A 27972-nucleotide genomic window follows, 5' to 3' on the forward strand; every position below is an offset into this window, starting at 1 on the left:
TTCCAACCAGTGTGCCTCCAGCTGTTGCAAAACTACAACGCCCAGCATGTACTGATCACCGAAGGGCATGCTGGGAGATGTAGTTATGGAACAGCTGGAGGTACGCAATTACAACTCCCAGCATGCCGAGACAGCTGTTTGATGTCTGGGCATGCTGGGATTTGCAGTTTTGCAGCATCTGGAGGGCTACAGATTATAGACCGCTGCACAGTGATCTACAAACTGTGGACCTCAAGATGTTGCAAAACTACAAATCCAAGCATGCCCAGACAGCAAACAGCTATGTGGGCATGCTAGGAGTTGTAGTTTTGCAAGATCTGGAGGGATATAGTTCAGAGACCATTGTATAGTGGTCTCAAACTGTAGCCCTCCAGCTGTAGCAAAATTACATATTCCAGCATGCCCAAACAGCTGTCCGCCGATCACCGTCGCCCTCAGCCTCCGGACGGGTAAGTGATCTTCGGCGTTCGGTCCGCTTCGTTTACCCGTTCTGCCCCGCCTATTGTGGGTGGGCAGGACGGGGAATACGAAAGTTAACCCCCCCCCCGCCCCCGATCTGCTATTGGTGGTCTCGTCTCCTGTCACCTCACTCCTATACCTTCAGGGGGATCGTAGGTGTCTTAGACAACCGCGATCCCCCTTATATCCCGGGTCACCATAGACCCGTATGAGCCGATCTCCTACATGGGGGGTCTGATGACCCCCCTGGGCATTTGCACGGGGTGCCTGCTGATTGATATCAGCAGTCGCCCCGATCGGTCCCCACCCGGCACGCGGCGGAGACCGAAATTCCCACGGGCGTATGGATACGTCCTGGGTCCTTAAGTACCAGAAAGCCAGGGTGTATCCATACGCCCTAGGTCCTCAAGGGGTTAAATGTGACATGCCCCCCCAAAAACCATTTCAGAAAAACTCACTCCGAACACTTGACATACACATATGAGGTATTTCCTTACTCAAGAGAAATTGGGCTACACATTTTAGGAAGATTTCTCTCCTTTTACCCCTTGTAAAAATAAAAAAAAAATTGGGTCTACAAGAACATGCCAGTGTAAAAAATGAAGATTTTGAATTTTCTCCTTCAATTTGCTGCTATTCCTTTGAAACACCTAAAGGGTTAAAATACATTTTGAATACCGTACTTTGAGGGTGCAGTTTTTATAATGGAGTCATTTATGGGGTATTTCTAATATGAAGGCCCTTCAGATCCACTTCAAAACTGAACGGGTCCCTGAAAAATTTTGATTTTGAAAAATTGGAAAATTGCTGCTAAACTTTGAAGCCCTCTGATGTCTTCCAAAAGTAAAACCATGTCAACTTTATACAAATAGACATGTATAGAAAATAGACACTTTATACAAATAGACATATTGTGTATGTGAATCAAAATATAATTTATTTGGAATGTCTATTTTCCTTACAAGCAGAGAGCTTCAAAGTAAAAAAAAATTCAAAATTTTAAATTTTTTCATAAAATTTGGGAATTTTTCACCAAGAAATGATGCAAATATCGACAAAATTTTACCACTTACATAAAGTAGAATATGTCACGAAAAAACTATCGTGGAATCCGAATGAAAAGTAAAAGCATCCCAGAGCTATTAATGGGGTACTCCAGCGCTAAGACATCTTATCGCCTATCCAAAGCATGTTCGCTCCGGGTCTAATTACTGGCGATCATGGGGGCCGGAGCATGTTCGGGGGCGAGGACTGATTAGAACAGGGTGCTGCATGCATGATCACGGGGGTCCCGAGCGGTGGGACCCCCACGATCAGGCATCTTATCCCCTATCCTTTGGATAGGGGATAAGTTTTCATGACCCAATTTAAAGAAATTATGTGATACATCTATGGGGTCTTAATAATTACTACCTCCCTTGATAAATTCCCTAAACTGCACATCTTAAGAAGTTTATCTAGGGTGCTGTGACTATTTTGACCCCGAATTGTGATTTAATAAAATTGATTAAATAATTAAGTAATAAAAATGAAAAAAATTACATAAAGCTAAGTAATACAAAGTAATATCTTAAAATCAGAATGGTGGCACAACATTTGGCTTTTGGGGTGCAGTTTTTTCTTGAATGGTTTTTGGATGCCATGACATTTGTAGACCCCCTGAGATATCACTACATTGGAGTCCACAAAGTAAGCATTTGATCCCACTGGTGTTTTATAGAGTTTATTTGATCTAGGTCATGCAAATAAAAAGTTATTTTTCCAATAATATTTAGTTTTAACTTAAGTTTTAATTTTTGTAGGAATGTAAGAAGATAACACCCCAAAATGTGTTACACAATTTTTGCCTAGAACAGCAATTTACTATATGTGATGATAAATATAATATTCTCATATATAATATATTTTATCAGAGGGTTTCCTCACTTACGGAATGGATTGTGGAATGTAGATTTAATGCTTATTTTATCTTCAACAACTTTAAAAAAATTACATTATGGTCATTTTGTTGCATTTTTATATTCTTGTATAATAGATTGTAATGCATGGAATGGCCACATGATGTCAGAAGAACCAAGAGGGATTGATCAGAGGAGAAAAAAAATAAAGATCCACGTAAGGACTAGTTGTGAGAATAGTACAGTGAAAAGTGCTCAGACAAACAGAAAACATTTCTCGGCCTGTGTGAAATGCTAGAGACCACCCAGGGGTGCATGGAGTGTTTATGAAGTGCATCTGCTGATGGAGCCGTGAAGTCATTAGACTGTGATTCCTACCAGTGAGGCCAGAGGACTCCTGGTATAGAGGAGTGGACTGCATGAGTGACAGTGATGTGACCAGGCACAACATTGTATAAATCGCGGGGAACAGTCACCAGAGTTTAAATGATCAGAATAACAGGATTTGTAGCTATCCCCAAAAAACACAGCGATCTCAGTGGTTGTGAGAATTACAGGCCTATTTTGTTGATCAGTGTTAAAGGGGTACTCCGGTAGAAAACTTTCTTTTAATTTTTAATTCAACTGGTGCCAGAAAGTTAAACAGATTTGTAAATTACTTCCATTAACTCCTTAACGACCACGGATGTAAATGTACGTCCTGGTTTGGCAGTACTTTGCGCACTAGGACGTACATTTATGTCCTGTGTATGACCGCGAGCATCGGAGCGGTGCTCGCGTCATACACGGCAGGTTCCGGTTGCTATCAGCACCCGGGGACCCGCCAGTAATGGCCGACATCCGCGATTGCGTGGATGTCTGCCATTAACCCCTCAGATGCCATGATCTGTACAGATCACGGTATCTGCGGCAATGCGCATGATAAAATAGATGATCGGATCGCCCGCAGCGCTGCCGCGGCGATCTGATCATCTGTAATGGCGGATGGAGGCCCCTCGCCTGCCTCCCTCTGTCTCCCGGCATCTCCTGCTCTGGTCTGAGATCGAGCAGGCCAGAGCAGGACATAGCTGCTAATGCTGATCAGTGCTATGTCCACTGCATAGCACTGAACAGTATTAGCAATCAAATGATTGCTATAGATAGTCCCCAATGGGGACATAAAAAGTGTAAAAAAAATAAATAAATACTATTGGTAAGTACGTAATCAGTTAAGCCACGATCACAAATAACGTCATGGAACTCCTGAGTAACATTATGGCTGACAGACTCAATATATTTTCGGAAATATCAAGCAGCCTGTCTGGCCCAAATCTTTCAGGTTTATAGGGGTCTTCAGGCACTGCATGAGTTATTGAGAGTACTGATGTCCAAATTTTTCTATTGATCTTTTACCATGGTCACCCTCGAAGTCTAGGCCAGCGATTCTCTGCCCACCCTTGTTCATTGCACTCTCCTTGTAGGTTAGATTTAGAGAGAGCTTTCCCTACAGTCCCCTCATACCCCTTCGTCCACAATCTTTGGTAACCTGGGTCCTTTTCTTGGTGGAAAAACAAGGGTTTCCCTTAAATTATAGATCGAATGGAGCTCATTTATTATCTTATTTTTGAACTGTATACAAAGTTCCTGATTCAAAAGTATTTTGGTATCATCCATTATATCTTTTATTTTTATTTTTTAAATCTCTATCTGCTGATATCACGCATCAATTGGTGTTTGAATCTTTATCCATGAACTCTTTGGGACAGAAAATATTTATTTCTTGGATTTATTGGGAGTTGATGCCTAATATAGGAAAACTGGTTAACATGGAAGCCGGCGGTGGTTTTTGGAACTGTCTGACTGGTCAGAAAGGGGGGAGATCAATTCTAAGATTTTGATCAACATGACATTGGTGGTAGCAAAAGTACTACTCTGTTGGTATTCCTGACAGAATGTCTAAAATGTTTCTCTCAACATACGCATGTATGATGGCAGGGGCATGATGTTTCATATATGGTGGGAATGCTTGCATGTTCACAGATTTCGGATTAGAATCTACCATCTTATCTACTCTATGACGGGAGTCAATTTGGAAAAAAGTGACCCAAGCAGGCCTTATTAAATAGACTTGCTCTGCATGTGCATAAGAGTATGGTTAAACTATATATACTTATCCTTCTTCACTACCAAAATTGCCACAGCTAGACATTTACAGAAAATAGCACAAAAATGTATCTAAATTCACAAAAAATAGGCCATAATTACTGGTTACTGATACAAGGGAAGGCCTATTTCCATAACCATTCACAAGCCTACTGGGGGGAAGGGGGTGCACATATAAGATGCATACCTCCCAGCTATTGCTGAGAGCATAGAGGGACAAGCCACTCCCCTAACCACACCCATTGCCACACCCCTAACCCCGTCCTCAGTCACGCCCTAACCACGCCTGCAGTTGCAGAATGGGAATATGTCAGTCTGTCACCTAAGTTTAGGAGGACATCCTATATTGACAGACTGACAACAACCCCCATCATTACCACTACAGACCATATATGTGATTACATACAGTTATATCAGGTGACGACTTCTCTGATTGGAGTCCTTCACTTTCCATTTTCTTCTCTAGCTCAGACCACCATGATGATTTCTCCTGGCTACCTCTCCTCTCTGGAGAACATGGCGGGGAAAAAACATTTAGGCTACGCAGCACCCAAACCGAATCGCAACTGCCCTGGCATACCTACCTTTTGCTGGTTTTCTTCCCGGTCAGCTCCTGCGGATGTTGTCTCCGGTCCTCTTCATCTGTCGGCTCCTGCGGCTTATCGCTGCCTCTTCTTCTGGTCTTTCCTCTTCCCCTGTGCACCGGCATCTGATGACGTCACTTGTGCGCCAGAGCGCAGAGGAAGGGTCCAGCTTCTTGGGTCTAAATGAAGCCACAGGCACAAGATTGATTGACAGGGTGAGGAGCCAATGGCACTGAGTGCCACATTTTACTGTATGTGCCTCATTAGGCACATACAGTTAAATGCGGGACATGTGGGGGCCATTCTGGGATGGTGGGACATCACCCTAAAAGCGGGAATATCCCTCTGGATCCGGGACGGTTGGGAGGTATGAAGATGTTGGCCGCCTGATCGAATAGTATGGAGGTCACTAATAGGTTGTAAGCCAGCATGGTGCACTACACGCTATCTTGCAACTGCCACCCTGTGTATGCCTTATCTGTGTACAACTATAATGCTCAGAAGCTAGCCCCCTCATGAATAGTAGGTGTGTGAGTGGTTGTCCATCAGTATTGTGCACCTGTGCAACCTCCTCCATATTGCATTGGCTTTCATCATAATGGGAATAGGTGTTTAACCTGCCCTAATATCAGTAGCCCGTAAGTATGACCTCTTTACTGTGATTCATAGCTAGACATCGAAAAACGCCTTTTTTTTTTGTCATTAATTAGACGAACTGGATTATGGTCAGCGACTAACCAGTATTGTTAAAGATTTCCAGGTCCAGTTAAAGGTGGTGTGGAAGCCTTAGCTGTTTTATTTAGATAATACGGTATTATCAGTGTGGTGGTTTGAATTCTAAGGTGTTTTTAGGTTCTTCTACCCGGGCTGTCTTGTCTGTCGGTTTGTTTGTCAGGTTAGGTCTGTTAGCTCTTCTATCCCCCTTTGCCTTTTTCCTGTGTTGTGGTTCTTTTCTAAATAGACTCGACTGGTTAATGGATTGAAGTGCCTATTGCTATAGTGGGCAGAAGGGGTATATCTCACTCTGTTTAGGGGTTAGTCTTACAAAAGTACATTATATTTTGTTTACACTCTACCTTTTGTGATATCTTGTTTGCATAATACCTTGTTTCTACTGTTCACATGCAACTATTCAAGTGTCTTATTATTTGAAATCTATAATAAAAACTTAAAAATTTACAATTTCAACAGTATAGTACAAAAATCTGAATAATCCCTTTAAAACTAACCCTTTAATCATAGCTATATAAAATATACCCACATCTGTTGATTGAAAACCTTGTACATTATTCTGGCATCAGATACAATGAATATACAGTCATGGCCGTAAATGTTGGCACCCATGAAATTTTTCAAGAAAATGAAGTATTTCTCACAGAAAAGGATTGCAGAAACACATGTTTTGCTATACACATATTTATTCCCTTTGTGTGTGTTGGAACTAAACCAAAAAAGGGAGGAAAAAAAGCAAATTGGACATAATGTCACACCAAACTCCAAAAATGGGCTGGACAAAATTATTGGCACCTTTTAACTTAATATTTGGTTGCATACCCTTTGAAAAAAATTACTGAGATCTGTCGCTTCCTATAATCAGTAAGCTTCTTACACCTCTCAGCTGGAATGTTGGACCACTCTTCCTTTGCAAACTGCTCCAGGTCTCTCTTATCGGAAGGGCTCCTTTTCCCAACAGCAATTTTAAGATCTCTCCAAACGTGTTCAATGGGATTTCGATCTGGACTCATTGCTGGCCACTTCAGAACTCTCCAGCGCTTTGTTGCCATCCATTTCTGGGTGCTTTTTGACAAATGTTTGGGGTTATTGCCCTGCTGGAAGACCCAAGATCTCAGATGAAAACCCAGCTTTCTGACACTGGGCTGTACAGTGCGACCTTAAATGCTTTGGTAATCCTCAGATTTTATGATGCCTTGCACTCATTCACGGCACTCAGTGCCAGAGGCAGCAAATCAACCCCAAAACATAATTGAACCTCCACCATATTTCACTGTAGGTACTGTGTTGTTTTCTTTGTAGGCCTCATTCCATTTTTGGTAAAAAGTAGAATGATGTGCTTTAACAAAAAGCTCTATCTTGGTCTCATCTGTCCACAAGACGTTTTCCCAGAAGGATTTTGGCTTACTCAAGTTCATTTTGGCAAAATGTAGCCTTGCTTTTTTATGTCTCGGTGTCAGCAGTGGGGTCCTCCTGGGTCTCCTGACATAGCGTTTAATTTCATTTAAATGTCGACTGATACTACACTGATGCTCCCTGAGCCTGCAGGACAGCTTGAAATTCTTTGGAACTTGTTTGGGGCTGCTTATCCACCATCCGGACTATCCTGCGTTGACACCTTTCATCATTTTTTCTCTTCCGTCCACGCCCAGGGAGATTAGCTACAGTGCCATGGGTTGCAAACTTCTTGATAATGTTGCGCACTGTGGACAAAGGCAAATCTAGATCTCTGAAGAGGGACTTGTAACCTTGAGATTGTTGACATTTTTCCACAATTTTGGTTCTCAAGTCCTCAGACAGTTCTCTTCTCAGCTTTCTGTTGTCCATGCTTAGTGTGGCACACACAGACACACAATGCAAAGACTAAGTGAACGTCTCTCCTTTTTATCTGCTTTCAGGTGTGATTTTTATATTGCCCACATCTGTTACTTGCCCCAGGTGAGTTTTAAGGAGCATCACATGCTTGAAACAATCTTATTCATCCACAATTTTGAAAGGTGACAATAATTTTGTTTAGCCCATTTTTGGAGTTTGGTGTGACATTATGTCCAATTAGCTTTTTTCCCTCCCTTTTTTGGTTTAGTTCCAATACACACAAAGGGGGAAATTTAACAAAACCTGTGCAAAGGAAAAGTTGCCCAGTTGCCCATAGCAACCAATCAGATCGCTTCTTTCACTTTGCAGAGGCCTTGTTAAAAATGAAAAAAGTGATCTGATTGGTTGCTATGGGCAACTGGGCATCTTTTCCTCTGGACAGGTTTTGATAAATCTCCCCCAAAGGGAATAAACATGTGTATAGCAAAACATGTGTTACGCAATCCTTTTCTGGGGTGCCAACATTTACGGCCACGACTGTAGGTTTCTGGCCTAAGGGGAAGGGGGGCATGTGAGATGGTGTATCAGTACATAGACTTCCCGATCCACTGCCCTTGCCTGATATTATTGACTGGATTTGTTCAATTGTAATAAAACGCGTGGAGGCCTGCCTACAGAAAATGCACTACTTACTTCCACATGACCAAAAGGATATGTATCAGACAAAAACCTTCACACTGGAACAAGTATGTTACAGCAATAATACATAAGATGGATTAAATGAGTTTTCTTCAAAATGGTTCAGACACATTTTCCAAATGGATCAAAATAAGCTTTCCATAGAAATGATTAAGCAGACTTTCCAAAGCTTTTTGGAAATGACTCTTGAGCTATGTTTCATCAAGGAAAGACAAAAAAAATCCCAATATAGCCTTCTACTGATGGATGCTAAAAAAAAATTGAATCATTTAGTATGGCAGCATATGTGCTACTAAACTCCATCCATAAGATGCATTCAGTTGCACCAAGGAGTATGTACGGTAATTCACATCTTCAAAGATGTATAGCTCCTCAAGGTATGCTTTAAATGTGTGTTAGCAATAAACCAACGTAAACCTGTTTGCACCAGAGTCCAAGACAGACTGACAGGACCTGGCTATTACACACAGGGTTACATTGTGTCAAAGCGCTTAATTAAAACCAAACTGGACATATTGGATAAGATATACATATCCACATCAAGATGGATGCATCAGAATTTGAAGCACCTCTACTCAAAAAATGAGTGCAGAAAAGATTACGAACATAGATTTTCCAAAAGATAGAAAATGACTGTCCTTGTGTCTGAGGAAGAGGCATCTTTAACATCCTGAAATGCATGACATTTTTTTGACTAAAATAATCTGTTGGTGTGTGCAAAGTTGAAGCAGCCATTTTTCCCTTTAAAAAATGATGTACCTAATGTAGTATGGTACAGTTCAATTGCACTTCATATGGCTTTAGGGTTAGTATATTTGGAATCCCTTTAGGGCCATTAGAATCCTTTCAGCTCATTAACCCAGTCCATACACCCTGACTTGACATTTGATATATATTTATCAAATCTTGGAAAGGGGTTAAAAGAAACCTTTCATCACTTGCATGCTGCCTGAGCCACAAGGCATTGTGGTGGTCCCTTGAAAACGTACTTTTAACTGGCCCATGAAAATATATTTACATAGTTACATAGTACGGTCGAAAAAAGACATATGTCCATCAAGTTCAACCAGGGAATTAAGGGGTAGGGGTGTGGCGCGGGAAGGGATGGGATTTTATATTTCTTCATAAGCATTAATGTTATTTTGTTCCAGGAATGTATCTAATCCTGTTTTAAAGCTGTTAATTGTTCCTGCTGTGACCAGTTCCTGAGGTAGACCGTTCCACAAATTCACAGTCCTCACGGTAAAGAAGGCGTGTCGCCCCTTGAGACTAAACTTTTTCTTCTCCAGACGGAGGGAGTGCCCCCTCGTCCTTTGGGGGGGTTTAACCTGGAACAGTTTTTCTCCATATTTTTTGTATGGGCCATTAATATACTTATATACGTTTATCATATCCCCCCTTAAACGTCTCTTCTCAAGACTAAACAATTGTAACTCCTTTAATCGCTCCTCATAGCTAAGATGATCCATGCCCCATATTAGTTTAGTCGCGCGTCTCTGCACCCTTTCCAACTCCGCAGTGTCCCTTTTATGGACAGGTGCCCAAAACTGAACAGCATATTCCAGGTGAGGCCGTACCAATGCTTTATAAAGGGGGAGTATTATGTCCCTGTCCCTTGAGTCCATGCCTCTTTTTATACATGACAATATCCTGCCGGCTTTGGAAGCAGCAGCCTGACATTGCATGCTATTCTGTAGTCTGTGATCTACAAGTACACCCAGGTCCTTCTCTACCAGTGACTCTGCCAGTTTAATCCCCCCTAAGACATACGACGCATGCAGGTTATTAGTACCCAGATGCATAACTTTACATTTATCCACATTGAACCTCATTTGCCAAGTGGATGCCCAGACACTTAGTCTATCCAAGTCATCCTTAGTCTATCCAAGTCATCATTTAGTAGGTTTCCTGTACACCATTCTGCTATTTATTGTTTTTCTATGAACTGCAACTTTTTTTCACAATAGTTCCTATCATATTACAAAAAGTCTGTGTAGTACCTTAAGGCTTGTACACATTTAGCATTAGGGATATATTCTTGTATGGATCGGTAATGTGTTCTATAGACCCATACTATACCTCTCTGTGTCTGTTTTTTTATTTTATTTAATAGCCTTTTAATGTGAATGGACTCTTAAAGGGGTTGTTCGGGAAAAACCTAAATTTTCTCCACGTCTGGAGATGGCCTAAATATTATAAACATGTCGGTGAAGAAAGTTTTTTCTGTTTTTATCGTCCATTTTCCCTTACTGGAGGTTCCATCTTTAATTGTCAATTTCCCTTGAACTCAGCTCCAAGATTAACAGAGACTAGGGTATGATGTCCCCAATATGCAGCACACAGAAGAGGAGATCCTGGTCCTTTATATCTTACACATAGAAGTGGAGATTCTGCTCCCCTATTTCTCAAACACAGAAGAGGAGACCCTGCTTCCTTATCTCACACACACAGAAGAGATTCTGCTCCACTATCACGCACAGAAGAGGAGACCCTGCTCCCCTATCACACAGAAGAGATTCTGCTCCCCTATCACACACATAAGAGGAGATTCTGCTCCCCTATCTCTCAACACACAGAAGAGGAGATCCTGTTCCCCTATCTCTCACACATAAAAGAGGAGATCCTGCTCCCCTATCTCTCACACACAGAAGAGGAGATCCTGCTCCTCTATCTCTCACACACAGAAGAGGAGATCCTGTTCCCCTATCTCTCACACGCAGAAGAGGAGATCCTGCTCCACTATCTCTCACACACAAGAGGAGATCCTGCTCCCCTATCTCTCACACACAGAAGAGGAGATCCTACTCCCCTATCTCTCACACACAGAAGAGGAGATCCTGCTCCCCTATCTGTCACACACAGAAGAGGAGATCCTGCTCCCCTATCTCTCACACACAGAAGAGGAGATCCTGCTCCCCTATCTCTCACACACAGAAGATGAGATCCTGCTCCCCTATCTCTCACACACAGAAGAGGAGATCCTGCTCCCCTATCTCTCACACACAGAAGAGGAGATCCTGCTCCCCTATCTCTCACACACAGAAGAGGAGATCCTGCTCCCCTATCGCTCACACCCAGAAGAGGAGATCCTGCTCCCCTATCGCTCACACGCAGAAGAGGAGATCCTGCTCCCCTATCTCTCACACACAGAAGAGGAGATCCTGCTCCCCTATCTCTCACACACAGAAGAGGAGATTCTGCTCCCCTATCTCTCACACACAGAAGAGGAGATCCTGCTCCCCTATCACACAGAAGAGGAGATCCTGCTCCCCTATCTCTCACACATATAAGAGGAGATCCTGCTCCCCTATCTCTCACACCCAGAAGAGGAGATCCTGCTCCCCTATCTCTCACACACAGAAGAGGAGATCCTGCTCCCCTATCTCTCACACACAGAAGAGGAGATCCTGCTCCCCTATCTTTCACATGCAGAAGAGGAGATCCTGCTCCCCTATCTCTCACACACAAGAGGAGATCCTGCTCCCCTATCGCTAACACGCAGAAGAGGAGATCCTGCTCCCCTATCTCTCACACACAGAAGAGGAGATCCTGCTCCCCTATCTCTTACACACAAGAGGAGATCCTGCTCCCCTATCTCTTACACACAAGAGGAGATCCTGCTCCCCTATCTCTTACACACAGAAGATGAGATCCTGCTCCCCTATCGCTCACACGCAGAAGAGGAGATCCTGCTCCCCTATCTCTCACACACAAGAGGAGATCCTGCTCCCCTATCTCTTACACACAGAAGAGGAGATCCTGCTCCCCTATCGCTCACACGCAGAAGTGGAGATCCTGCTCCCCTATCTCTCACACACAGAAGAGGAGATCCTGCTCCCCTATCTCTCACACACAGAAGAGGAGATCCTGCTCCCCTATCTCTCACACACAGAAGAGGAGATCCTGCTCCCCTATCTCTTACACACAGAAGAGGAGATCCTGCTCCCCTATCGCTCACACGCAGAAGAGGAGATCCTGCTCCCCTATCTCTCACACACAGAAGAGGAGATCCTGCTCCCCTATCTCTCACACACAGAAGAGGAGATCCTGCTCCCCTATCTCTCACACACAAGAGGAGATCCTGCTCCCCTATCTCTTACACACAGAAGAGGAGATCCTGCTCCCCTATCGCTCACACGCAGAAGAGGAGATCCTGCTCCCCTATCGCTCACACGCAGAAGAGGAGATCCTGCTCCCCTATCTCTCACACACAGAAGAGGAGATCCTGCTCCCCTATCTCTCACACACAGAAGCAGTAGCAAGAAGGACATTATTCAGTAGTGTTACACTAAATTCAGCACTAGGATAAAGCAGTAGAATACAAGGAATAGCAACAGCGTCCATTTTGTCTCTTCCTTAAGCTCAACAAAAATCAAAACAATGGTTACACTTTAAATGGATATGATATTGCTTAAAAGCATTTTGAAGGGTTTTGAAAATTGCAGCTACGTTCCACTAAATAGGGCTGGGCTGCAGTACCAGACACAGCCTGTTAATATGAGTGGCACTATTTCTATGGAAAAAAGCAAACCTTTTGTCTAACCATGTGTTAACCCCATTTTTGTAAACTTGTTTTTGTCACTTTAGCATTGGTATTTCAACTAAAAGCAGGTGTGTTATGAATAGTTTTCTTACCCACAGCTGTCAGGATTACCGGACACTCTTCCCTCTTTCAGAATGTTAACTGCATCATCATTAGTTCCATCAGACTGGAAACTGCCAGATCACAAAATAAAGCTCCTCTATCATTCGTATTGCAATAACAGTAAAATATTTTCACAAGAATTTCTATTTTTTTTGTATATTCTTTATTTTGAGTTCTAATACACACCACAAAACAAGGGTTGGTATAAACGAAAAAAAGGAATCAAAGTAAGGTTGGGGGCGAGGGAAATACAATAATAGGGAAGATTGGACCTCATTGTGTTTGATATTTATATCAAACATCTTATTAATTTAGCGCACAAATACATTTACCTAGTAAATAACATATTCTTCTGATCAAACACAAGTACTTGTTAAAATTTCTGTTTTAATAATTAGAATCCGCATAACAATATCAGAACATTTAGGGTGTATTCACACATACAGTGTCCTACACATATCTGATACAGAGGATTTAAAGCTGCAGATTTATGCTGCAGAGTTCAATGTAAATGAAATGACTGAATACAGCATCAAATGTGGAGTATACATTTACGTCCTGTGCATAACCGCGGGCATCGGAGCGATGCCCGTGTCATGCGCGGTTGATCCCGGCTGCTGATCGCAGCCAGGGACCCGCTGGCAATGGCCGACGCCCGCGATCTCGCGGGCGTCCGCCATTAACCCCTCAGGTGCCGGGATCAATACAGATCCCGGCATCTGCGGCAGTGCGCGATTTCAGTGAATGATCGGATCGCCCGCGCTGCTGCTGCGGGGATCCGATCATTCAGAACGCCGCACGGAGGTCCCCTCACCTTCCTCCTTCCGGCTCCCGGCGTCTTCTGCTCTGGTCTGAGATCGAGCAGACCAGAACAGAAGATGACCGATAACACTGATCTGTTCTATGTCCTATACATAGAACAGATCAATATTAGCAATCATGGTATTGCTATGAATAGTCCCCTATGGGGACTATTCAAGTGTAAAAAAAAATGTAAAAGTAAAAAAAAAGTGAAAAATCCCCTCCCCCAATAAAAAAGTAAAACGTCAAATTTTTCCTATTTTACCCCCAAAAAGCGTAAAAAATTAATTTAATAGACATATTTGGTATCGCCGCGTGCGTAAATGTCCGAACTATTAAAATAAAATGTTAATGATCCCGTACGGTGAACGGCGTGAACGTAAAAAAAATAAAATAAAAGTCCAAAATTGCTACTTTTTTAATACATTTCATTAAAAAAAATTATAAAAAATGTATTCAAAGTTTTTTATATGCAAATATGGTATAAAAAAAAGTACAGATCATGGCGCAAAAAATGAGGCCTCATGCCGCCGCTTATACGGAAAAATAAAAAAGAGGTCATCAAAATAAAGGGATTATAAACGTACTAATTTGGTTAAAAAGTTTGTGATTTTTTTTTAAGCGCAACAATAATAGAAAAGTATGTAATAATGGGTATCATTTTAATCGTATTGACCCTCAGAATAAAGAACACACGTCATTTTTACCGTAAATTGTACGGCATGAAAACGAAACCTTCCAAAATTAGCAAAATTGCGTTTTTCTTTTTAATTTCCCCACAAAAATTTTGCTTTTTGGTTGCGCCATACATTTTATGATATAATGAGTTATGTCATTACAAAGGACAATTAGTCGCACAAAAAACAAGCCCTCATGCTTGTCTGTGGATGAAAATATAAAAGAGTTATGATTTTTAGAAGGCGAGGAGGAAAAAATGAAAACGTAAAAAATTTAATTGTCTGAGTCCTTAAGGCCAAAATGGGCTGAGTCCTTAAGGGGTTAAAAATGGACAAAATTTTCAAAAACGTATGGTTTTTTTTTCTATAAAAACTGACGGAACTGTATGCACTTTTAAAAACAGTATACTGTTTAAAAACGCATACAGTTTACTTTTTCCCATACTGTTCCATCCTTTTTTTCCCATACGGTTTTTTATAGAAAGCATATGTGGGAACCGTAGTTGAAAAACGCAGTGTGAACCCAGCCTGACCCCCCTTTCTCTCTGTTTTCATTTTGCAGTCTGATAGGACTGGAGTGAGCACAGAGGAGTGCAGCCCTCACTTACTGGACTTTGTCTCAGCCTGTGCTTCAGCTGGGACCAAGATGATGCTGCTGCAACCGACCATAATTATGTTCTGGATGGTATGGGGACCACTAGTGTTTTAACCCCTTAAGGACCAGGCACATATGAGTATGTCCCTGCACCCTGGGTCTTAAGGACCAGGCACGTACTCATACGTCCGTGGGAATTTCGGTCCCTGCCGCGCGGTCCCTGCCGATCAACAGTCACCCCGTGCAAATGCCCAGGAGGGTCGTCATCAAACCCCCCCCATGTCGGCGATCGGCGCAAATCGCAAGTGAATTCACACTTGTGATTTGCGCGATTCCGGGTCATTGGTGACCTGGAAAATAAGGGGGATCGTGGGTGTCTAAGACACCCACAATCCCCCTGAAGAGATAGGAGTGAGGTGGCAGGGGTGCCACCCCTCCTATCCCTGCTATTGGTGGTCTAGACGCGACCAACAATAGCAGATCGGGGGCGGGGGGGTTAACTTTCGTTTTCCCCGTCCTACCCACCCACAATAGGCGGGGCAGAACGGGGAAACGACAGAGGGCCGGCGCCGGAGTCCACTTACTGATCTCCGGAGGCTGCGTGCGATGATCGGCGTCGGAGATCAGCGGGCGACGATGTCGTGCAGCAGGCTCCCTGTAGTCCACTTACCGATCTACGGAGGCTGCCGGCGACGATCGGCGTCGGAGATCAGCGGGCGACGATGTCGTGCAGCAGGCACCCTGGATCCGACGGAAGCCGGTAAGTTGCCTAGCAACATCTGGAGGGCTGCAGTCCGAGACCACTATATAGTGGTCTCTATACTGTAGCCCTCCAGATCTTGCAAAACTACAACTCCTAGCATGCCCACACAACTGTTTGCTGTCTGGGCAAGCTGGGATTTGTAGTTTTGCAGCATCTGGAGGGCCACAGTTTGCAGTGGTTTCTATACGGTAGCTCTCCAGATGTTGCAAAACTGCAAATCCTAGCATGCTGGGAGTTGTAGTTGCGATCCCTCCAGCTGTTGCATAACTACATCTCCCAGCATGCCCTTCGGTGATCAGTACATGCTGGGAGTTGTAGTTTTGCAACAGCTGGAGGCACACTGGTTGGAAAATATTGAGTTAGATAACAGAACCTAACTGAAGGTTTTCCAACCAGTGTGCCTCCAGCTGTTGCAAAAGTACAACTCCCAGCCTGCATGGTCTGTCAGTACATGCTGGGAGTTGTAGTTTTGAAACAGCTGGAGGTTTGCCCCCCATGTGAACGTACAGGGTACATTCACACGGGCAGGCTTACAGTAAGTTTTCTGCTTCAAGTATGAGCCTCCAACTGTTGAAAAACAACAACTCCCAGCATTTCTGGACAGCCACTGACTGTCCAGGCATGCTGGGAGTTTAGCAACAGCTGGAGGCACCCTGTTTGGGAATCACTGGCATAGAATACCCCTATGTCCACCCCTATGCAATCCCTAATTTAGTCCTCAAATGCGCATGTTTCCTTGAAATACGACAGGGCTCCGAAGTGAGAGAGCGCTATGCTCTCTCACTTCGGAGCCCTGTCATATTTCAAGGAAACAGTTTAGGGCCACATATGGGGTATCTCCGTACTCGTGAGATATTACACTACAAATTTTGGGGGTCTTTTTCTCCTTTTACCCCTTATGAAAAGGAAAAGTTGGGGTCTACACCAGCCTGTTAGTGTAAAAAAAAAAAAAAAATCTACACTAACATGCTGGTGTTGCCCTTTACTTTTTATTTTCACAAGAGGTAAAAGGAAAAAAAGACCCCCCAAAATTTGTAACACAATTTTTCCTGAGTACGGAAATACCCCAGATGTGGGCGTAAAATGATCTGCGGGCGCATAACAAGGCTCAAGAGTGAGAGCGCACTATGTACATTTGAGGCCTAAATTGGTGATTTGCACAGGGGTGGCTAATTTTACAGCGGTTCTGACATAAACACAAAAAAATAAATACTGACATGTGACCCCATTTTGGAAACTGCACCCCTCATGGAATGTAACAAGGAGTATAGTGAGCCTAAACACCCCACAGGTGTTTGACAAATTATCGTTAAAGTTGGATGGGAAAATGAAAAAAAATATTTTTTTTTTCACTAAAATACTGGTGTTACCCTAAATTTTTCATTTTCACAAGGGAAAATAGGAAAAAGAAAATTGTAACCCCATTTCTTCTGAGTAAGAAAATACCCCAAATGTGGATGTAAAGTGCTCGGCGGACGAACTACAATGCTCAGAAGAGAGGGAGCGCCATTGGGATTTTGAAGAGAAAACTTGTCCGGAATTGAAGGCCACGTGTGTTTACAAAGCCCCCATAGTGCCAGAACAATGGACCCCCCAACATGTGACCCCATTTTGGAAACTACACCCCTCACGTAATGTAATAAGGGGCACAGTGAGCATTTACGCCCCACAGGTGTCTGACAGATTTTTGGAACAGTGGTCCGTGAAAATGAAAATTTTTATTTTTAATCTGCTCAGCCCACTGTTCCAAAGATCTGTCAAATGCCAGTGGGGTGTAAATACTCACTGAACCCCTTATTAAATTCTGTGAGGGGTGTAGTTTCCAAAATGGGGTCACATGTGGGGGGTCCACTGTTCTGGCACCACGGGGGGCTTTCTAAATGCACATGGCCCCTGACTACCATTCCAAACAAATTAATTATTCAAAAGCTCAATGGCGCTCCTCCTCTTCTGAGCATTGTAATTCGACCGCAGGGCACTTGACGTCCACACATGGGGTATTTCCATACTCAGAAGAAATGGGGTTACAAATTTTGGGGGGTATTTTATGCTATTAACCCTTGCAAAAAATGTTATGCTATTAACCCTTGTGAAATTTGGGGGGAAACACATTTTAGTGATTTTTTTTCTACATATGCAAAAGTCATGAAACCCCTGTGGGGTATTAAGGCTCACTTTATTCCTTGTTACGTTCCTCAAGGGGACTAGTTTCCAAAATGGTATGCCATGTGTTTTTTTTTTTTTTGCTGTTCTGGCACAATAGGGGCTTTCTAATTGCGACATGCCCCCCGACCAAAATTTGCTCTCAAAAAGCCAAATATGACTCCTTCTCTTCTGAGCATTGTAGTTTGCCCGTAGTGCACTTCAGGTCAACTTATGGGGTACCTCCATACTCAGAATAGATGGGGTTACAAATTTTGGGGGGGTATTTTATGCTATTAACCCTTGCAAAAATGTGAAATTTGGGGGGAAACACATTTTACTAAAAATAACATTTTTTTTTTTTTTACATATGCAAAAGTCATGAAACCCCTGTGGGGTATTAAGGCTCACTTTATTCCTTGTTACGTTCCTCAAGGGGTCTAGTTTCCAAAATGGTATGCCATGTGTTTTTTTTTTGCTGTTCTGGCACCATAGGGGCTTTCTAAATGCGACATGCCCCCGACCAAAATTTGCTCTCAAAAAGCCAAATATGACGCCTTCTCTTCTGAGCATTGTAATTCGCCCGTAGTGCACTTCAGGTCAACTTATGGGGTACCTCCATACTCAGAAGAGATGAGGTTACAAATTTTGGGGGGTATTTTCTTCTATTAACCCTTGCAAAAATGTGAAATTTGGGGGGGAAACACACCTTTTAGTGAATTTTTTTTTTTTTTTTTTTTACATATGCAAAAGTCGTGAAACACCTGTGGGGTATTAAGGCTCACTTAATTCCTTGTTACGTTCCTCAAGGTGTCTAGTTTCCAAAATGGTATGCCATGTGTTTTTTTTTTTTGCTGTTCTGGCACCATAGGGGCTTCCTAAATGCAAATGCAAAAACCATTTCAGAAAAACTTACTCTCCAAAATCCCCTTGTTGCTCCTTCGCTTCTGAGCCCTCTACTGTGCCCGCTGAACACTTTACATAGACATATGAGGTATGTGCTTACTCGAGAGAAATTGGGCTGCAAATACAAGTATAAATTTTCTCCTTTTACCCCTTGTAAAAATTCAAAAACTGGGTCTACAAGAACATGCAAGTGTAAAAAATGAAGATTGTGAATTTTCTCCTTCACTTTGCTGCAATTCCTGTGAAACCCTAAAGGGTTAAAACGCTGACTGAATGTCATTTTGAATACTTTGGGGGTTTCAGTTTTTATAATGGGGTCTTTTATCGGGTATTTCTAATATGAAGACCCTTCAAATCCACTTCAAACCTGAACTGGTCCCTGAAAAATAGTGAGTTTGAAAATTTTGTGAAAAATTGGAAAATTGCTGCTGAACTTTGAAGCCCTCTGGTGTCTTCCAAAAGTAAAAACTTATTTTTTTATTTGGAATATCCATTTTCCTTACAAGCAGAGAGCTTCAAAGTTAGAAAAATGCTAAATTTTCAATTTTTTCATCAAATTTGGGGATTTTTCACCAAGAAAGGATGAAAGTTACCACAAAAATGTTGCCACTATGTTAAAGTAGAATATGTCACAAAAAACAATCCCTGAATCAGAATGATAACTAAAAGCATTCCAGAGTTATTAATGTTTAAAGTGACTGTGGTCAGATGTTCAAAAAACGCTCTGGTCCTAAGGTGTAAAATGGCCTGGTCCTTAAGGGGTTAAAAAAATAATTTTTATAAGCCATGATTTCTATAAAAAGAGAAAAAATTATTTGTATTAGAAAGGTTAAATGAGCACTGTCAGATACAAGATTTGCATTGATAGGAATTATTGATCTTTTTATTCATTTTTAAATGATATAAAAAGTGACCAAAAATGCACTATTTTGGACTTTGGAATTTTTTTGCGCGCACGCCATTGACCGAGCGGTTTAATTAATGATATATTTTTATAATTCGAACATTTCCGCACGCGGTGATACCATATATTTATTTTTATTTATTTTTATTTTTATTTACACTGTTTTTTTTTATTGGAAAAGGGGGGTGATTCAAACTTTTAATAGGGGAGGAGTTAAATGATCTTTATTCACTTTTTTTTTTTCACTTTTTTTTTGCAGTGTTATAGGTCCCATAGGGACCTATAACACTGCACACACTGATCTTCTATGCCGATCACTGGTTTCTCATAAGAAACCAGTGATCAACGATTCTGCCGCATGACTGCTCAGGCCTGGATCTCAGGCACTGAGCAGTCATTCGGCGATCGGACAGCGAGAAGGCAGGTAGGGGCCCTCCCGCTGTCCTGTCAGCTGTTCGGGATGCCGCGATTAGCCGCGGCTATCCCGAACAGCCCGACTGAGCTAGCCGGCCACTTTCGGTTTCGCTTTTAGCCGCGCGGCTCAGCTCTGAGCACGCGGCTAAAGGGTTAATAGCGCGCGATCGGCGCTGCGCGCTATTAGAGGCGGGTCCCGGCTTCACTATGACGCCGGGCCTGCCGTGATATGACGCGGGGTTACTGTGTAATATCTCCTTATATCACGAGAGCAGGACTAAGGGCGTACCTGTACGCCCTTGGTCCTTAAGGGGTTAATAAATGCGGCTTGCAGCAGGTCTCTGGAGAATGACCCAGTGCGATCTGCACCTCAGCCCCTGGACATATATAATATGGCAGAGTCTGTCCCATGATGGGAGTAGTTGTAGTACCGCAGCGCTGAGGGATGGCACTTGCACATCCCCCAGCTGTGGCACTCTTAGGACTACTATTCCCATCATGGACAGACTCCATCCATTAATGGGAGTTTTAGTCCAGGGGCTGAGGTGCAGATCGCAGCAGGTCATTCTCCAGAGACCCGCTGTGATCCGCATTTATTAAGTTAACAAGCCGGCGGCACATGCGGCTACACTGCGCTGCCCGCCAGCTCCAGGCTCCTGTATACATCTCTCATAATTCATAATCGCTGCCGGGAGCTATTCACCAATCAGAGCTCCTGTCTCCCGGCAGTGGCGATTATGAATTATGAGTGGTGTATATAGGAGCCGGCGGCCAGCGCAGTGTAGCCGCATCTGTCGTCGGCTTTTACAGTTAATAAATGCAGATCACAGCAGGTCTCTGCAGAATGACCTGCTGCGATCTGCACCTCAGCCCCTGGACTATAACTCCTATCATGGGCAGAGGCTGGCCATGATGGGAGTAGTAGTCCTAAAAGTGCCGCAGCCGGGGGATGTGCAAGTGCTATCCTTCAGCGCTGCGTTACTACAACTACTCCTATCATGCACAGACTCTGCCCATGATGGGAGTTATAGTCCAGGGGCTGAGGGGCAGATCGCAGCAGGTCATTCTCCATAGGCCCACTGCGATCCGCATTTATTAACTGTAAAAGCCGGCGGCACATGCGGCTACACTGTGCTCCCCGCCGGCTCCTGCATACACCACTCATAATTCATAATCGCCGCCGCCGGGAGCTCTGATTGGTGAATAGCTATTAACCAATCGGAGCTCCCGTCTTCCAGGCGGGGATTATGAAATGTGACAGCTGTATACAGGAGTCGGCAGGCAGCGCAGTGTAGCCGCATGTGCTGCTGGGTTTTACAGTTAATAAATGCAGATCGCAGCGGGTCCCTGGAGAATGACCCAGTGCCATCTGCACCTTAGCCCCTGGACTATAACTCCTATCATGGACGGAGTATGTCAATGATGGGAGTAGTAGTCCTAAAAGTGCCGCAGCCGGGGGATTTGCAAAGGCCATCCCTCAGTGCTGCGGTACTACAACTACTCCCATCATGGGACAGACTCTGGAAGAGCCGGTACCAACAGGCCAGGAGCGTCAAAAATGGTGCTCCTGGGCCTAGGCGGTAACAGGCTGGCGTTATTTAGACTGGAGAGGGCAAGTATCAATGGTCCTCGTCCACCCTGGTAACTGTTGCTGCTAGGTTGGTATCTGGCTGATACTGAAAATAGGGGGAACCCTATGCATTTTTTTTTATTTTAGTTTAAAAAAATAAATTTTAAACACGTGTGTGGTTTCCCCATTTTTTCATTATCATCCAGATACCATCCAAGCAACAACAGCCTGACATTACCAGGGTGGGCAAGGACCATTGTTACTGGCCCTCCCCAGCCTAAATAATGCCAGCCTGTTACCGGCTAGGCCCAGGAGTGCCATTTTTGACGCTCCAGGCCTGTTGGTTCCGGCACCCCTGTGGCGGTGGGTACCTGGGAGCAATAATTGGGAGTTAGCACTACCTGATTTTGGGGCTAATGCTAAGCCCTGGCTTAGTAATGGATTCTGTCTACAAGACGGCTTCCACTACTAAGCCTGAAAATTCATTTATAAAAAACACAACACATTGAAAAAAAGTTTTATTGAAAAAAAAAACACTCCCCCACAGCCCTCGTTAACCCTTTTATTGACATTTTAAAAAACGCTGGTCATCGTCGCAGTTCACCGAATCTGACGTAGTCCTCCGCATTCATGTATCTAAAAGGAGAAGAAAACAAAAACAATAAAACTACAACCATTTCTGTGATTCAAAAAGCTGGTGTGAAATTTTTGATGTAAACTGGACTCTCACCCCACAATATATGTGGAGATGCCCACTTTTACAAAACTGACGTGAACAGTGTAAACCGCGGCACAAAGATCTTTAAAAATGTGGTCGATACTTTTCGCGCCAAAATATATATATTTTTTTTGGGTGCAAAATTCTTTGAGAATCTCCCCCTCTGTGTACTTTATAAAGATTTATGATTTTACTATTGTGCAGAGTTTTGTTAGGCGCACACTGCTTCTCCAGCACTTCTAGCTATGTGACCAGTGTACCGTGGGAAAATGCCACATGGCTGTGAAGTGCAGCTCTGCGAAGTGTGAGGTAGAGAAGGAGTGCATGGTAGAGCAAGGGGGGGCGTTTCTATATTTGCACAAAATTTATAATTTGATTTAGATCTTCTCGAAATTCTCAATATGATAGGTAATATAGATAAAGGAAGAGTACCTCCGGCTGTTTTATTAGTTCCTCTGATTGTGACAATGGAGGAGATTTATCATTAGGCGTCTATTCTAGACAAGCAGTGTGAAGGGGTAGATCTGTGTCTACAATAGACGCCTAATGATACATGTCCCCCATTTTCACAATCAGAGGAACTAATAAAACAATTTTATCCATATTTATTTATCCATATTACCTATCATATTGAGAATTCCGAGAAGATCTAAATAAAATTATAACTGTTGCTCATTGTGTTTAGGTAGAGTTTAGATCAACTTTATAGTATCTAAATGCCTTAAATTTTATATATAGTATTTTTCATTGCATGCCAGATCAAGAAAGCACCATACAAGGGGGAATGTTGTGCCTATGGAAAGACTTTTGTGCCACCATGCACATAGCTTTGTTGTATATATGAGCCTTCACAGTCTATATTGTGCTTCATCCACAAAAACGTGCCCACATACAGAAGGTGATGTCCATGAATTAGTGAAATTAATGGTAGAGTCTGACAGCAATGACTGTTACTGGAATAAAACATTACATTTATTAATGCACATTAGACTTAAGCCTTTCTGAATCATAGCATTTTTCTGCAAAACACTCACTGAAAATAACTTTACCATCCCCAAGGAAAACTTTCATACGGTAATAAGTTTAAAAAAAAGTGCACACTGTTCAATTTTATGCAGTGTTGAAAAAACATATGAGGGATTTTCCAATTTTCCTACTTTTACAGGAACAAACGTCCTACCACAGCTATGATATTTAGAGGAAATTCCTGGATCAGTTACCTATGGCAGCAATGTAATACCGATAACTTGCAATTTTACATCTGTCTTCCACAGATTACAAATTCTTCCACACATAAAGACAGGAATGACATGGTCTTCCAGCGCTTCTTAGTTTCCCACTTTATTAACTCTCTTTTCCAACTGTCTGACCACAACCTTCCCTCGGTTTCTTTCAAAAATTCTCAGCCTTCTCAGTATACACTTACCTATCATACTGATACTGAAATCTACCGTATATGCCATCAACCCTCAGCAGCCTATAGACACTCGAATTCCTTTTTTTTTTAAGCGGTGCTCCAGGAGAGACAAACTGTAGAGAATCTTAGATAAATAAGCAGTTACTCCATTACAAGTTTATGCTCAAAACTTACAATACTGTATTTTTACCTTTTTAAGCAAATCTGTTTCACCTCCTTGTCTAATAACTTATAATTCCCACTCCCTTTATCCTAAAGTTTTAGAGCCAATCAGTGATCTCTTTGCCGACGTCTTGACCAATTATTTTAAAATCAAAATTGACTACATAAGTCTCCAGGCTTCTATTGTCTTCTTCCCCTTCTACCCATATTAGTGATTCTATTTACTTAACCTTTTCCAATCTCTGTCCCCAGCTGTCACTACTACCCTTAGATATATAAAAAAAAATCTCTTTTCGAATCTCTCTCTCTTTTTTAAATGTGGTTATTACACCATTACTGAAAAAAATATGAATATCTTGACCCATCCTCCTGCCTGCTAACAATTGATTTGTCTTTAATTTCCCCTTCTTAAAACTCCTGAAATGCTTGGTCTTCTCTTGCCTCAACCATTAACATTCTGCCAACTCTCTTCCCAATCCTTTTCAATCTCTACAGTGTCAAATGATCCTCCAAAAGCTAAGTGAATATGAACTATATCACAATCTCCTCTTGAGCATACCCCACCTTCCATTGGCCTTCAAGAAGACCTATGGCCAACTGAAATGATTAGTTTAGAGTGCCCTGATCACACAGCTTTTTATAGTTTCTTGATACACCCTCTCATTCCCAAAATTTGAGGGTTTATAGTTTATCTGACAATTCAAGGAATCGTCAGATGGGTGTAAACTTAATTTGAATAATGAGATTAAATATCAAGTGATGGGCAGGATTAACAGTTTGGGGGTATGAGTGTTGTACATTGAAGGGCCTGTATGTCTAAATGACACCCCTGACTGTATAACCCCACCCATCTCCATTATTAAAATTAAAGGGGTACTCCGTCCCTAGATATCATATCCTCACACGGACGCTTGGGGCTTCCGTGTACGTGACACCACTCCCCCTCCATTCATGTCTATGGGAGAGGGCGTGATGGCTAGTGCACACCCATCACGGCCCCCTCCCATAGACATGCATGAAGGGGATGTGGCGTGACGCCACGAACACAGAAGCCCCAAGCTTCCGTGTTCAGAACACTGCGGTGCTGGTCCTTTGAATAGGGGATGAGATGTCTAAGTGGGGAGTACCCCTTTAAGTTGACGTCCATCTGATTGATTCTCTGAATTTTTAGACAAACTATAAACCCTCATATCTCAGTAACCGATCCTATACAATACCACCAGCACTGTACATAATATTCATGTAAGGTCTGACTGGTGTTTTATGAAAGGTAAAGCAATTTTCTCATGGTAATTATTAACAAAAAAAAGTAAGTAAAGTCCTTGTGATTGGGTTAATGCACCTTCAGTTTTAAAATATGCCTTATAAGAAGTTCACAGGGAAGAGACATTTGGACAAAATCCTGGATTCATGCAAAGACAAAGCATATCTGAACTCTGATTTGGCAGGAAGAGTTTAGTTTTGCGCATAGTTGATTTTTTTGTCCTCTAACAAAAAGATCTAAACGTGCTTGCCAGGCCGGGCAATTACAGCCACAATGAGCATGACAATACACAAAGATGGTATTATTCATTATAATATTCACCTGCTTTTTGGATATTTCAACAATATGTTGTGCAATACTTGAACATTAAAATGGTAATTACATTGTACATTTATTTTCACTTTCCTTATTGGGTTTTCCAGTAACACATGTCTACTTACAGCCCTATTTAATAATATGTTGTCCAAAGTCATTCTTATTGACACCAGAGAAGACTGTGATTGGCCGTCAACTAAACTCAGTATAGTAGGTTATAGTGTGGGGGAAGAGCTGTAAAATGAGGGTTACTTACTGAAAGCTATTGGTTAGGTGCTGCTTTCAGCGTGCATTGGAGGTGGGAAGCCGGCTGGCAGAGCTTCACTGTCTCCTCCATATTCCCCTGTTAGCCATGCCCCCTTCATTATTATGCGCACCTCACCCACTGCCTTCTTTAGCATAGAAAGATAGAATGTGTCGGCAGATAAGAACCATTTGGCCCATCTAGTCTGCCCAATAATCTGAATACTATGAATAGTCCCTGGGCCTATCTTATATGAAGGATAGCCTTATGCTTATCATATGCATGTTTAAACTCCTTCACTGTATTTGCAGCGACCACTTCTGCAGGAAGGCTATTCCATGCATCCACTACTCTCTCAGTAAAGTAATACTTCCTGATATTACTTTTAAACCTTTGCCCCTCTAATTTAAAACTATGTCCTCTTGTGGTAGTTTTTCTTCTTTTAAATATGCTCTCCTCCTTTACCATGTTGATTCCCTTTATGTATTTAAAAGTCTCTATCATATCCCCCCTGTCTCTTCTTTCTTCCAAGCTATACATGTTAAGGTCCTTTAACCTTTCCTCGTTAGTTGTATCCTGCAATCCATGTACTAGTTTAGTAGCTCTTCTTTGAACTCTCTCTAGAGTATCTATATCCTCTGGAGATACGGCCTCCAGTACTGCGCACAATACTCCAATTGAGGTCTCACCAGTGTTCTGTACAGCGGCATGAGCACTCCTCTCTTTCTACTGCTTATACCTCTCCCTATACATCCAAGCATTCTGCTAGCATTTCCTGCTGCTCTATTACATTGTCTTCCTACCTTTAAGTCTTCTGAAATAATTACTCCTAAATCCCTCTCCTCAGATACTGAGGTCAGGGCTGTGTCAAATAATCTATATTCTGCCTGAGGGTTTTTACGCCCCAGGTGCATTAACTTGCACTTATCCACATTAAATTTCAGTTGCCAGAGTTCTGACCATTCTTCTAGTTTGCCTAAATCCTTTTCCATTTGGCGGATCCCTCCAGGAACATCAACCCTGTTACATATCTTTGTGTCATCAGCAAAAAGACATACCTTACCATCGAGACCTTCTGTAATATCGCTAATGAAGATATTAAACAATATTGGTCCCAGTACAGATCCCTGAGGTATCCCACTGGTGACAAGACCTTGCTCTGAATATCCTCCATTGACTACAACCTTCTGTTGTCTGTTACTCAGCCACTGCCTAATCCACTCAACAATATTGGAGTCCAAGTTTAATGACTGTAGTTTATTAATAAGTCTTCTATGTGGGACAGTGTCAAAAGCCTTACTAAAATTTAGATATGCGATGTCTACTGCCCCTCCGCCATCTATTATTTTAGTCACCCAGTCAAAAAAATCAATAAGATTTGTTTGACATGATCTCCCTGAAGTACACCCATGTTGTTTTTCATCTTGCAATCCATGGGATTTTAGATGTTCCACAATCCTATACTTTAGTAGGGTTTCCATTAATTTCCCCACTATTGATGTAAGACTTACTGGCCTATAGTTGCTTGATTCCTCCTTACTACCTTCCTTGTGAATGGGCACAACATTTGCTAATTTCCAATCTTCTGGGATGGCTCCTGTTACCATTGATTGGTTAAATAAATCTGTTAACGGTTTTGCTAGCTCACCACTAAATTCTTTTAATAATTTTGGGTGTATCCCATCAGGCCCCTGTGATTTATTTGTCTTCACTTTAGAAAGCAAATATAGAACCTCTTCCTCTGTAAAGACACATGGATCAAACGATTCCTTAGTTTTCCTCTCTAATGGAGGTCCTTTTCCTTCTTTTTCTTCTGTAAAAACTGAACAGAAGTATTCATTAAGGCAGTCGGCTAGCCCCTTATTCTCTTCTACATACCTCCCTTCCTTTGTTTTTAATTTATTTATTCCTTGTTTTGATTTCCTTTTTTCATTTATATATCTGAAGAATGTCATATCCCCTTTTTTCACTGTCTGAGCTAGTTTTTCTTCTGCCTGTGCTTTAAAAGTTCTTATAACTTGCTTGGCCTCTTTCTTCCTAGTCTTGTAGATTTCCCTATCTTCATTGCTCTGGGTTGTTTTATAATTACTAAATGCTAGTTTTTTG

General features: G+C 42.3%; 1 protein-coding gene across 2 annotated transcripts in view; it reads left to right on the forward strand.

The window, feature by feature from the left end:
* Positions 1–2494: 2494 nt before the first annotated feature.
* Positions 2495–27972, forward strand: part of CDO1 (cysteine dioxygenase type 1) — a 104046-nt gene continuing 78568 nt past the window's right edge. The window contains exon 1 of one of the 2 annotated variants that reach the window (XM_056537422.1): positions 2495–2574. The gene's annotated coding sequence lies outside the window, so the exon portion shown is untranslated. The remainder of the gene's footprint in view (positions 2575–27972) is intronic. The other variant, XM_056537424.1, reaches the window with a different exon arrangement.

Source organism: Hyla sarda, chromosome 1, assembly GCF_029499605.1.
Source record: "Hyla sarda isolate aHylSar1 chromosome 1, aHylSar1.hap1, whole genome shotgun sequence".
Classification (NCBI taxonomy): Eukaryota; Metazoa; Chordata; class Amphibia; order Anura; family Hylidae; genus Hyla; species Hyla sarda.